The sequence below is a fragment of the Geotrypetes seraphini genome, chromosome 4, assembly GCF_902459505.1.
Source record: "Geotrypetes seraphini chromosome 4, aGeoSer1.1, whole genome shotgun sequence".
Lineage (NCBI taxonomy): Eukaryota > Metazoa > Chordata > Amphibia > Gymnophiona > Dermophiidae > Geotrypetes > Geotrypetes seraphini.
In genome coordinates this window covers 54,471,252-54,484,711 of record NC_047087.1, presented here as the reverse complement: position 1 = coordinate 54,484,711, position 13,460 = coordinate 54,471,252, and the positions used below count along the sequence as shown (strand labels likewise).

The following is a 13,460-nucleotide window of genomic DNA, read 5'->3' as shown; positions in this document are numbered from 1 at the left end:
AGAACATTTATTAAATACATTATTTAATAGAACTGACATCCTAGCAGTGGTTGTGTCAGGGAAACCCTCCACACAATTCTGTTTTGCCTCTTTCCCTTTTGCGGGAAAGTGACTTGCAGTTTGAGGTTTTTTAGCTATAATGGAGATGAAACATCTGTTGAGGGAAAAAAAAAAAAGGTGGAGAATGCAAAACTTTTTTGGACTGAAAAAAAATCAAATCATGGCTCACTTCCATCACCTCCAAGCAAACCTAAAACAGGTGATGAAATTTAACTTTTTAAAAAATATAAACCCTCGGGCTACTTAAAACTATAAAAGTCTCCTTGGTGTTTGAAGGAAGTCAGAATTTCCATTCTCCGGGCTGAGATTTTTTTTATGAAAAGCAGATTTCAGAAAAGCTGTAATGTTTCTAGGTAACAAAGGGGGTCTTGTTCTGCCTATAGGAGGTAAAACATCATGTTTAACAGCTGTAGAAGTACACAGACGCACCTGACCACAAAACAATTTGTATTCTAGGGTGGGGGGTTGGGCGCATAAGTGCCTCATTTCAGAGATACATCTCAATGAACAGCTAGCACAGGCAAAGCAATGTCTTAACACACGACTAAGAGAGCTGGGCAAGGTTGGCACAGGCCCAACAAAGAATATGCTTTTATGTTTAAAACAATTTTTATTGATGACAACGGAACATCAAAACAAGCATAACAAATAATGCCATTCAAATGCAGGCAAATACAATGTGAGGAGCATCGACAAATCCAGGTCATCAAGAACTTTTTTTACTATAATAACATACTAGAACCCCCCTCCCCTGCATACCAGCAAACCCCCCCCCCCCCGAACAACTATATGCAGTGTAACCAGGAGCCTATACAGAGGCAGAACAGTACAACAAGAAAGAAAATAGCAAAACCCCACCATCCGACCACTCTAAGGTGTCCCACTGCATAGTAAACCTATGTATGGAAAAGAGCAGAATATCAATCACAAACAAGACCCCTCCCTACCGTACCCCCACCCCCATCAAATCTCCCATAATACCATACCAAAGAAGGCTAGGCCAAGCATATCCCTTCCCCCAACCCTCCCAAGCTACCCCCCCTTACAGCCCAATGACAGAATACCAAACCACAACCATACAATGAGCATATGTGGAGACCCAAATTAAAGAGAAAAAGTAAAAAGGGGGTGGTGTGGGGTGAAAACTGTAAAAATTGGCTCAACTTGGGGCTGGTGTTACTGGCTTCCTGGTGTCTTCACTTCATAGCTGTTTGTCTACGTTTTGTTTTTGTAATTATTGCTGTGTTTGTATAGTGGCATGGAGTGGGAGGAGGGTATATCTTTTGTTTTGGTATTATTCCTGATGGTAATGATGGATGGGGGATGGAATTTTTATTTTTTGTATAGATACTGATTGTTTACAAGTGCTTGGATGATTATCATTATTTGTATATAAATTGTATTACATTTTTTGTTGGCATTAAATACTAAATAAAGTTAAAAAAAACAAGCTCACAAAAAAAAAAACAACCAAACACAAATTTAAAATTTCCTATCACTAGTTTCTGGTGACATAAACTGGAGTAAAATCAGAAGCAAGTGGCAAGTGGGACAAACAACAGCAGTCACACTGCACAAGTCTGTGTAAACAAAAGTGGCCCTTATTGAGTTCTAGCTTTTACTCCTGAAGCAAGGCTGAGTCAACAATTTGCTCTCAGGCTGTAATGCTTCTGAGGTTTACTTTGGCCTTTCTGCAGTTCAAAAGAAACCACTAATGCATCAGGCCTCTTACGGAATACAATCTTAATCCCACAGCCCCAAGCCTTTTGTTGTTCCCCAGTTAAGTCACTAAAGACCAAAGGATTTATTCAAATTTTACATAAACATAGAAGTTAGACCTGACTTCTTTCTTGATTTGTTGAGAGTATTTTGTGTAGGAGAAATTGTTACCTTAAAAGAAATTTTAAAATATTAACATTATTTTTTAAAGGAAACAAAACCGACAATCTAAAACAAAACAACTGTCTTTAATGGGCCTGTGATTCTATTTTAAACAGAGACTCCCATAAAGAAGCATATTATGCCATATCCTTGCATGCATAAGGGATGCACAGCTCTATTCTCATACAGCAATATGTTCAGAAACTAAGGGCTCCTTTTACTAAGATGCGCTAGCGTTTTTAGCGCACGCACAAAATTACCGCGCGCTACACTGCGTGGTACGCTTCTAGAATAACGCCAGCTCAATGCTGGCGTTAATGTTTAGCGTGTGCGGCAACTTAGCGCGCGCTATTCCGCACGTTATAATGCACCTTAGTAAAAGGAGCCCTAAATATCGGGCATTAGGGGAAAGAAGTTTTGCTTTTCCTCCCCGTTGAATGAATGCGTATTACAGCTATCATTATATATGGCAAAGACTAACCCCGCTCTTCTATTAAACTGCGCTGAATGACTGGCGCTGCTCCTGACGCGGCTCACCGTGCTAAAAACTGCTAGCGCAGTTTAATAGAAGAGGGAGGTAAGTTACATGCACACAGTCGCACTGTAACGTGGTTCTTCAATTTCTGTTCAAAGCAATTGATGGCACTGCAATGTCCGCATGGAATATCAAGGACCTTGGATTTCATGTTTAAGCAGTCCGAGGCCAACGCAGAAAGCTACCGTGACCATAAGCGTATGGTTAATGTGAGATGTACGTGTATGTTTACAGGTACACAATACACAAAGGGTTTCAAGGAAGAAGTTATCCTGTACCATACACTGTTATAACACATTTTAATGAGGCCTTTAAGTATTCCTTCGAAATGCTTAAACAGATTTTAACATTTGCACATTGAGAGAAATTTACCACCAGGTCTGAGGGAGTGTAGATCTGGCTGAGAGGATTTAACGTTAGTTTTTTTTATTCTTTTTTTTGCCTGTGACCAAAGCAAGTACCTACAACTTAAAAAAAACCCAAACTAAAACAGGAGATAACTGCTCTGTAGCCCTAATTATATAAATGGTGCCCAATTCCTAAGCGCTGTTGAGTGCAACTGTCAATCATCCGCTATAGAGTCAGCCAAAAGGTACCTAAGCGGTCTTAGGAGTTGCAATCTTAAGTAACTCCCATTGAGGTCAGGGCTTTCTTGGCCTAAATGAGTGTGCTTAAATTAGGTGCCTAAGTCAAACCACGCCCGAAACCCGCCTGAAACCATGCCTACTTGCTGGTAGCTGTCTCGGTGTAGATGCTTACCTCAAAGTTGTAGGTGCCTATTAGCTAATTCATTTTTTAATGGTTTAAAAAAATTTTTTTTAATAACGCTTTCAATTAACAGTGCTGATCAAGGCAATTAAGAAAATTTAAGTTAAATGTCTAGATTATCTAGGCGCCCCAATCTAGGCACCTAACTTTACACATCATTTATAGATTCAGGGCCTCTGTTTCCAAAGAAAACTAAAGCACCAGCATATATCTGTACATGAACCAGAATGCTGCTCTGTACAAAAATTTTATGTGCAAGACACTTTTGTGAGGCTATTTGTGTATTGAATGTCAGGGACAGATGTATGCAGGCACTTTCATCTTTTTTAGACATGGACACACTGAAGGCACCATTACTGCAGAAACTTTGTGTGCATGTATCCAGCAGGCTTTCACTGATTACTGCACAGGTTCTTTGCATTTTAAGCTGATATCTCATTTGTTTACTGCATTGCTATGGCACATTTTCCCAGTCTCATGGTAGAAGTTGCATGGCGCATGGCTTTCTGTATCAAACTCTAAAGTGATGCAAATGGATAGACTGCACAATATTATGCGAATGTCAAGCATATATCGGGTCTAACGCAAGAAAAGTATTGAGTTGTGTCCCATGCAAATACATACAAAGCAGCTTATTAATATTAAAAAGGTTTAATATGAATTGTGATAAATTTAGAACCTACTGTAGACAGCAAAGGTTAACTGGTGTTTTACAGTGTACTAAACTTTCCCTGACACCACTAGACTATCAACTGTTGCAGCGCTACAGGAGCTTCACGTCGCCTGGTTTACTTGAATTCGATCTACAACATAAGGTTTTCCCCTGAGTGACTTTGATATTATTGGACCCCTGAGGATGAGCCACATGAAGATATAGGTCAAAATTAATCCATGGCTTCTCTCTGGGCCTCATGCATGGAATGAAGATGGGGGCCATACTTCAGTTTTTTCTACTGTCTCAAGGAACACTTAGATAAGGAGGAAACTGGGGACCACTGTTAGTTCTGCTGGGGAAGTAAAGAAATAGAGATTATGCTGGGACAGGTAGGGCACAAGAAGAAATCAGATGTCTTGGTGCAGGACAGTTGAGAATTCAGAACTATCTACCCTATTAAGTTGATGTTGGAAGCCATAGGCATGTGGATCTTACTGATGCTGGTAATGTCCGTGAGTTCCTGATCACAGAAATATATAGATTACTAAACTGTGGTATTCACGTACTACATTTAAGTAAACCTCACCACTGTTGGAAAAAGGATACTGGGCTTGATGGATCTTCAGTTTGTCCCAGTATGGCAACTCGTATATTCATTTTTACGTGCCTCAATAAATATATCCTTCAGTTGGGAAAGATCCATACCACCCACACTATCCCAGTCCCTTTTATCTGTCAGATGGAAGGTCAGGGTGGTAAATGCATGAAATAATCTCCTGATGGTGGAGATAGAGACTGTGTCTGAATTCAAGAAAGCGTGGGACAGGCACAAGGGATCTATTAGGGAGAGGAGGAGATAGTGGATAGAAACACAGAAACATGATAGCAGATAAAGGCCAAATGGCCCATCTAGTCTGCCCATCCGCAGTAACCATTATCTCTTTCTCTCTTTGAGACATCCCATGTGCCTATCCCACGTCTTCTTCAATTCAGACACAATCTCTGTCTCCACCACTTTTTCCGGGAAACTGTTCCATGCATCTAACACCCTTTCTGTAAAATTTTTTTCCTTAGATTATTCCAGAGCCTATCACCTCTTAACTTCATCTTATGCTCTCTTATTTCAGAGCTTCCTTTCAATTGAAAAAGACTTGACTCATGCACATTTATGCCACGTAGGTATTTAAACGTCTCTAACATATCTCCCCTATCCCGCCTTTCCTCTAAAGTATACAGATTGAGATCGTCTGTCCCCATACGTCTTATGACGAAGACCATATACCATTTTAGTAGCCTTCCTCTGAACCAATTCCATCCTTTTTATATCTTTTTGAAGATGCGGTCTCCAGAATTGTACACAATATTCTAAATGAGGTCTCACCAGAGTCTTATATAGAGGCATCAATGTCTCCTTTTTTAGCCATACCTCTTCCTACGCACCCTAGCATCCTTCTAGCTTTCGCTGTCACTTTTTCAACCTGTTTGATGACTTTAAGATCATCACATATAATCACAACCAAGTCCCGTTCTTCTGTTGTGTACATAAGTTCTTCATCCCCTAAACTGTACCGTTCACTTGGGCTTTGCAGCCCAAATGCATGACTTTGCATTTCTTAATATTAAATTTTAGATGTCAAATTTCAGGTCTTTCTTCATGTTATTCACACCATCCTGGGTGTCTACTGTATTGCAGATTTTGGTAACATTCAAAAAGAGACAAATCTTACCTGACAGCCCTTCAGCAATAATGCTTATAAAAATGTTAAAAAGAACAGGCCCAAGAACAGAACCTTGAGGTACACCAAGGGTAACATGCCTTTCTTCAGAGCGATCTCCACTAACCACTACCCTCTGTTCTCTTCCGCTTAACCAGTTCCTGACCCAGCTGTCACTTTGGAGCCCATCCCAAGAGCACTCAGTTTATTTATTAGATCTATCTGTGGTACACTGTCAAAGACTTTGCTAAAATCTAAATACACCACATCTAGTGCACACCCTCTACCCAATTCTGCAGATGGGAAAACTAGATGGGCCACTTAGCTTTTATCTGCCATTATGTTTCTCATTTTGCATCTCAGGAATTCTTTTGGTTAAAAAGTAAAGCACCAAAATAAAAGCTTTATTACCGTGAAGGTCTGATATGAGGTCCCAGTAGTATATCAGGTGTTTGTGGCTCCTCAAACTTTAGGCCAGCAGTTACAAGATATTTATTTTCTTAGTACTTAGCTTTGTGTTAGATTCAAAGTTTATACCTATGGATTTACATGTGATTGAATTCAGAGGCCTGTCTCTAAATCTTAGTATTTGTAAACTGCCTTGAGCTCTATCAGTTAGGCAGTATATAAACTCCCACATTAGATTAGATTAAAATGAAACATACAACAGGGTGAAAAGTACTGAAAAAAGAACCAGATGAGTATGAAAACCTGGAGATCTGGGGGAAAAAAAAGACTAGGGCCCAAATTCTGTAACCAGCGCCTAAAGTTAGGCACCTATTTCGGAGGCGCCTATCTAAATTGAATAACAAGCTCAATTAGGCTTTTTAATCAGCACTGATTGAAACATGGGCGCCTATCAAGAAAGCGCGATTCTGTAATAAGGCGCCTCTAAAAATTTAGGCGGCCTTCAAAAAAATAGGCGCTAGGCATGGGCGTGGGTATGTGTTAGGCGCCTTCTTACAGAATAGCTGCTCTTAAGCGTGCTTAAGCGCTCGCATGGGCGCCTAACTTTTAGTTGTGCCTAGAGTTGGCCTATTTATTGGGCGCCTCCAAAATAGGTGCCCAAATAGGTGCTGCACAGCGCGATTCATTAAACAGCACCCAATGTTACTTGAATCGCGTTTAGTGCCTAAGTAGGCGCCTAACTTTTGGGCGCTTCTTATAGAATTTGCCCTTAGATGTTCCTGTCTCTCAGATGATTGGGATGTTTGTTGACCAAAACAATACAACTGGGACATTAACAATTGTGACTCTAGTGGCAACACTGGTATTGGTCTCTTAATCCAGAATACTGCAGCCAAACTGATCTTCTCAAAACGCAAGTCTGACCATGCCTCCCCACTCCTTGCCAAACTTCATTGGCTCCCAATAATCTCCAGAATCCATTTCAAATGTTCCTGCCTGGCTTTCAAGATCATTCACGGAATCCTGCCTCCTCTTATCCCACTGTCTTTCAACTCCTCCAGTCCCGACTCCTCCAGAACTGCCCAAAGGCTTAAACTAGCCTTCCCCTCTCCACGCGGCATCCACTATTCAGGCAAACTGGGAAAATCCCTTCTCTTCAAAATCACAGGTTTTTGGAATGACCTCACCACCCCGCTGCGGAACCTGAGCTCCCTTCAGTTATTCCGCAAACAACTGAAAACCTGGCTTTTCAGCAAATTGTAGCTCTATCCTTCCCCCCTTTCTCTTCCCCCTTCTACACATAAGTTCATGTAATCCTTTTTCTTCTTCTCTACCCACTATTTTAAGTTCTTGTAAACCGTGTCGAGCTCCATTCTCATGGAGATGATGCGGTATATAAACTTAAGGTTTAGATTAGATTAGATTAGATTATAAAAGATTGATTGCTGAATCTATATTTTAGGAATCATCATATGCTAGTCCGCAATAAAAGAAATTTGGACATACCAAGATGTTTTGAGAGAGACTCAGAAGAACTGGCAACAGTTTCGCTGGCACCGAACTGATGTTTTGCAACAGGGGGTGGGGGGAATATTCTTTTTCAAAGTTTCCTTTGAAATGTATAGTTTTTCATTTTTAAGATTTGTTTATTGAATTTTTAAAAAAACAAGAGAACAGAAATAGAAAAGTTGATTGTATATGGGCGGGACGAGTATATATATAGATATGGGCGGGACGAGTATATATATAGATGATGTCTTTTCGTTATGGGAAGGGACGATTGATCAATTAGAGCATTTTTACAGCTGGTTAAACACACAAGATGATAATATCAGATTTACAATGAATTATTCAGTTGAGGGTATTAATTTTTTACATACCTGGATTTCTGTTAAATGTAATACATTTCATTCTAAACTATACGTGACACCTACAGATACTAATAGTTTATTACAATATGACAGCTGTCATCCAACTGCTCTAAAAATAGTTTGACCTTAGCACAATTTTTACGACATCGTAGAATTTGCTCTGAAGTCAAAGACTACAAAGAATCCTCTAAAAAGCTAGCTATAAATTTAAAATGTAGAGGTTATCCGTCACACATAGAAAAAAAAAAAAATCTTACCAAAGAGCCAAATACAATCATAGGGAATGGTTGTTACAACCTCCTGAAACATTACAAGACCAGGCAACTGCACCACAAGAAAGTTATACTTGTGTTTTTCAATATAATACAGCCTCTCAAGAGATCACTGACATTATACGAAAACATTGGCGAATTATGCAAAGGTCTCTGTACTTTCAGGACTCAAAAATAAGGGTAGCTTATTCTAGAACACATAATCTTAAAGACTATCTTATTAAACCAGATGGAAATAGACCACGAGGGTTATAGATGGGGCAGCATAAAGCTTGTGGCAATTGCCAGATATGTTCACTTACTATTACAGGAACCAGTTATGTTGAATCCTATTAATGGAAGAACATATCAGTTGTGCCATTAAACTACCTGTATAAATGATTTTGTGGTTTATATAATAGTTTGCCCATGTCCTAAGATCTATGTGGGCAAAACCACTAGGCAATTTAAATCTTGTGTACATCTGCAACGCAAAGAAGTTGTACATTATTTGCATCATCTACATACTTTTGAGCAATTGAAATGTCAGGTTATTGATATAGTACAGGAGTCTATAAGAGGAGGGGATAGGGGGAAAAAGATGGATTTACCGTCTCCAAAATTTACATCCTAAGGGTCTCAATACCATGACAAATTGGCAAACGTTCTTTTGAATGCAATTCTCTGGCCGCTCCATTAATCTATGGCTGGTATATGAAAACATCAATTTCAGTTAAAATGTACTTTTTGCTGATTGAGTATATATAAAAAATCTGTTTGATTAATTCATTATAAAAAAAATTTTCATTTAATTTATCATAAATTGATGATTTCAATGCAGTCTGACTGTCTCATTCATAGGCTTTTAAAAAAATTCCAACAATAATTGTTAGAATGTCAATTGAATTGTACAAATTATCTGATTGAATTTTGTACACTTGTTGCAAGAGTTAAAACTGAATAAAGAATTAAAAAAAAAATAAATAATTCCACCTAAATTTAGGACTTAGGCCCTCTTTTACTAAGTTGCGGTAATCGATTAACACGCGATAATCGATTTAGCACATGCTAAACGCTAATGCGTGCATGTTAGTATGGACGCGTTAGCGTTTAGAGCATGCTAATCGATTAACGCATCTTAATAAAAGAGGGGTTAATTTTTAATTAATGACTATAATATGATTACCGTTTTTCTTATAATATACTAGCTGATGCCCCGGCGTTGCACGGGTATTTAATTATAGCAATAACACTGTAAATGGATTCAAATAAAGATACTTTATAGTGGTGAATGAAATTATTTTTTTACAGCTTAATAAAAAGTACAATATTCAAAATATAATGTGAAATATTTGACAAAATGAATACAATACAACTAACGCAAAACGTGATTATAAACAACATTTTTAGTTTCACCTCCTGGAGCAAGAACATATAAATTGTTGGTGAACCCAGCCTTGAGCAAGCAACATAGAGTTGTGGGCCACGAGACCCCCAGAACATATCACCCCAGGTAGTGAGGGATCTGCATACCAAGTTTCGTTCAAATCGGTCAAGCCGTTTTTGAATTACTGTGAGAATGGCAGCTTTTTACATTTTTTCCATTGACATGAATGGGTGAAATCTGATTTTCTGTTTGTAGCTCCGCCCACGTGTGCAGGTGGGCCGCGAGACCCACAGAACATATCACCCCAGGTAGTGAGGGATCTGCATACCAAGTTTCGTTCAAATCGGTCAAGCCGTTTTTGAATTACAGTGAGAATGGCAGCTTTTTACATTTTTTCCATTGACATGAATGGGTGAAATCTGAATTTCTGTTTGTAGCTCCGCCCACTTGAGCAGGTGGGCCGCGAGACCCCCAGAACATATCAAGCCGTTTTTGAATTACTGTGAGAATGGCAGCTTTTTACATTTTTTCCATTGACATGAATGGGTGAAATCTGATTTTCTGTTTGTAGCTCCACCCACGTGTGCAGGTGGGCCGCGAGACCCCCAGAACATATCACCCCAGGTAGTGAGGGATCTGTATACCAAGTTTCGTTCAAATCGGTCAAGCCATTTTTGAATTACTGTGAGAATGGCAGCTTTTTACATTTTTTCCATTGACATGAATGGGTGAAATGTGAATTTCTGTTTGTAGCTCCGCCCACGTGTGCAGGTGGGCTGCGAGACCCCCAGAACATATCACCCCAGGTAGTGAGGGATGTGCATACCAAGTTTCATTCAAAGCGGTCAAGCCGTTTTTGAATTACTGTGAGAATTGCAGCTTTTTACATTTTTTCCATTGACACGAATGGGTGAAATGTGAATTTCTGTTTGTAGCTCCGCCCACGTGTGCAGGTGGGCTGCGAGACCCCCCAGAACATATCATCCCAGGTAGTGAGGGATCTGCATACCAAGTTTCGTTCAAATCGGTCAAGCCGTTTTTGCGTGATCGCGGCACATACAGCAATGTTACTTACCGTAACAGTTGTTATCCAGGGACAGCAGGCAGCTATTCTCACTAGTGGGTGATGTCATCAGACAGAGCCCCGGTACGGACGTCTCACAAGCACGTGTTGCTTGTAGAAACTTAAAAGTTTCTAGATGCCCGCACCGCGCATGCGCCGGTGCCTTCCCGCCCGGAGATCCGGGCGTGTCTCCTCAGTTCAGGTAGCTAGCCTGAGAAGCCAACCCAGGGGAGGTGGGTGGGACGTGAGAATAGCTGCCTGCTGTCCCTGGATAACAACTGTTACGGTAAGTAACATTGCTTTATCCCAGGACAAGCAGGCAGGTATTCTCACTAGTGGGTGACCTCCAAGCTAACCTCAGTGGGATGGAGGGGGAGTTGGCGACTTAAGAGAATAAATTTTTCAATACTGTTTGGCCAAACTGTCCATCCCGTCTGGAGAGAGTATCCAGACAATAATGTGAGGTGAATGTGTGAACCGAGGACCAGGTGGCAGCCTTACAAATTTCCTCGATTGGAGTTGATCTGAGGAATGCTACTGAGGCTGCCATTGCTCTGACCTTATGGGCTGTGACCTTACAAGGAAGTGATAATCCAGCCTGGGCATAGCAGAAAGAGATACAAGCCGCCATCCAATTAGAGATGGTGCGCTTTGATACGGGTCTTCCCAACTTATTAGGATCGAAGGAGACAAAAAGTTGAGGAGTGGTTCTGTGTGGCTTGGTGCGATCCAGGTAGAAAGCCAAAGCACGTTTACAGTCTAGAGTGTGAAGGGCCGATTCTCCGTGGTGAGAATGGGGCTTAGGGAAGAATACTGGAAGTACAATGGATTGGTTGAGATGAAATTCGGAGACCACCTTAGGCAGGAATTTCGGGTGAGTGCAGAGGACCACCTTGTCATGATGGAATACTGTGAATGGTGGATCCGCCATCAATGCCTGGAGTTCGCTGACTCTGCGAGCGGACGTAAGGGCTACAAGAAAAAGCACTTTCCAGGTGAGATACTTAAGAGGGGCCCTGTTGAGTGGTTCAAACGGGGGCTTCATGAGACGGGAAAGGACTACATTGAGGTCCCAAACTACTGGGGGTGGTTTGAGAGGAGGGTTAACATGGAAGAGTCCTTTCATAAATCTGGCGACCACCGGATGGGCCGAGAGGGGTTTCCCTTGTAGGGGCTGGTGGAACGCCGCAATAGCGCTCAGGTGGACTCGTATGGATGTAGACTTGAGCCCAGATTGAGATAGGTGTAGGAGATAGTCCAGCACGGAGGATAAGGAAGCTCGCTGAGGTTCCTTTGATTTAGAAACACACCATGAGGAGAATCTAGTCCATTTCTGGGAGTAGCATTGTCGAGTGGCGGGCTTCCTGGAAGCTTCCAAGACCTCCCTCACTTCTTGTGAGAATTGGTGAGGGGTTACGTTGAGAGGAACCAAGCTGTCAGGTGGAGAGACTGCAGGTTGGGATGAAGCAGTGATCCTTGATGTTGAGTAAGTAGTGAAGGAAACACTGGAAGTGGTACTGGTTCCCTGCTGCTGAGTTGAAGTAGGAGGGAGAACCAAGGTTGTCTGGGCCACCGAGGAGCTATTAGAATCATGGTAGCCCGTTCGAGTTTCAGCTTGACCAGAGTCTTCTGGATCAGCGGGAATGGTGGGAACGCATATAGAAATCGTTTCCCCCAGTTCAGTAGAAAAGCATCTGCCTCGAGGCGATGAGGAGTGTAGATCCTGGAGCAAAACTGAGGCAGTTTGGAGTTGTGGGGAGCCGCGAAGAGGTCTATCTGAGGCGTCCCCCACTGCGTGAAGATTTGGTGAAGGGGGCTGGAATGGAGAGTCCATTCGTGCGGTTGTAGCAGACGACTTAGTTTGTCTGCTAAGACGTTGTTCTCCCCCTGAATGTAGACAGCTCTGAGGAAGGCGTTGTGGCGCACCGCCCAGTCCCAGACTCGTAGAGCTTCCTGGCAAAGGAGGGCCGAGCCCGTGCCTCCTTGCTTGTTGATATAATACATGGCGGCCTGATTGTCTGTGCGAATGAGGATCACCATGTTGTGAAGTAGGTGTTGGAAAGCTTGGAGCGCATTGAAGATGGCTCTGAGCTCCAGTAGATTGATTTGATGTAGTCTTTCCGCACTGGTCCAGAATCCTTGGGTGCGGAGACCATCCAGGTGGGCCCCCCATGCATAGTTCGACGAATCGGTTGTGAGAACTTTCTGATGGGGGGGAGAGTGCAACAGCAAACCTCTGGATAGATTCGAAGAGGTCATCCACCAAAGTAGAGACTGCCGAAGAGCAGGCATGACTAAGATGTGTTTGGTTAGTGGATCGGACGTCTGATTCCACTGTGATGCCAGGGTCCACTGGGGGATCCTGAGATGGAGTCTGGCAAAGGGTGTCACATGTACTGTGGAGGCCATATGGCCCAGGAGCACCATCAGTTGTCTCGCCGGTAGGGTTTGGCGAGTAGACACCGACTGGCAGAGGTGGAGAAGGGACTCCATGCGTTGCAGAGGCAGGAATGCTCGGAGTCGAGTGGTGTCCAGGACCGCTCCGATGAAGGGGAGGGACTGGGTGGGTTGTAGATGAGACTTGGAAAAGTTGATCTCGAAGCCCAAATTCTGGAGGAAGTAGGTTGTAGCCAAGACCGCCGAAGTGACCTCTGGGGCTAACGGGGCCTTGATGAGCCAGTCGTCGAGGTATGGGAACACCTGTAGACCCCTGTCTCGGAGTGCCGCGGCCACTACCACCAGGCACTTTGTGAAGACTCTGGGGGACGAAGAGAGGCCGAATGGTAGCACTCGATACTGTAGGTGCAGATTTCCCACCCGAAATCCGAGGAACTTTCGGGAGGCCGGGTAAATGGGGATGTGAGTG

At 42.3% G+C, this 13,460-nt stretch overlaps 1 protein-coding gene across 2 annotated transcripts in view; it reads right to left on the bottom strand.

Moving 5' to 3' along the window:
* NKD1 (NKD inhibitor of WNT signaling pathway 1) overlaps positions 1 to 13,460 on the bottom strand; it is a 237,908-nt gene that overhangs the window by 69,916 nt on the left and 154,532 nt on the right. The gene's annotated exons all lie outside the window — the stretch shown is intronic.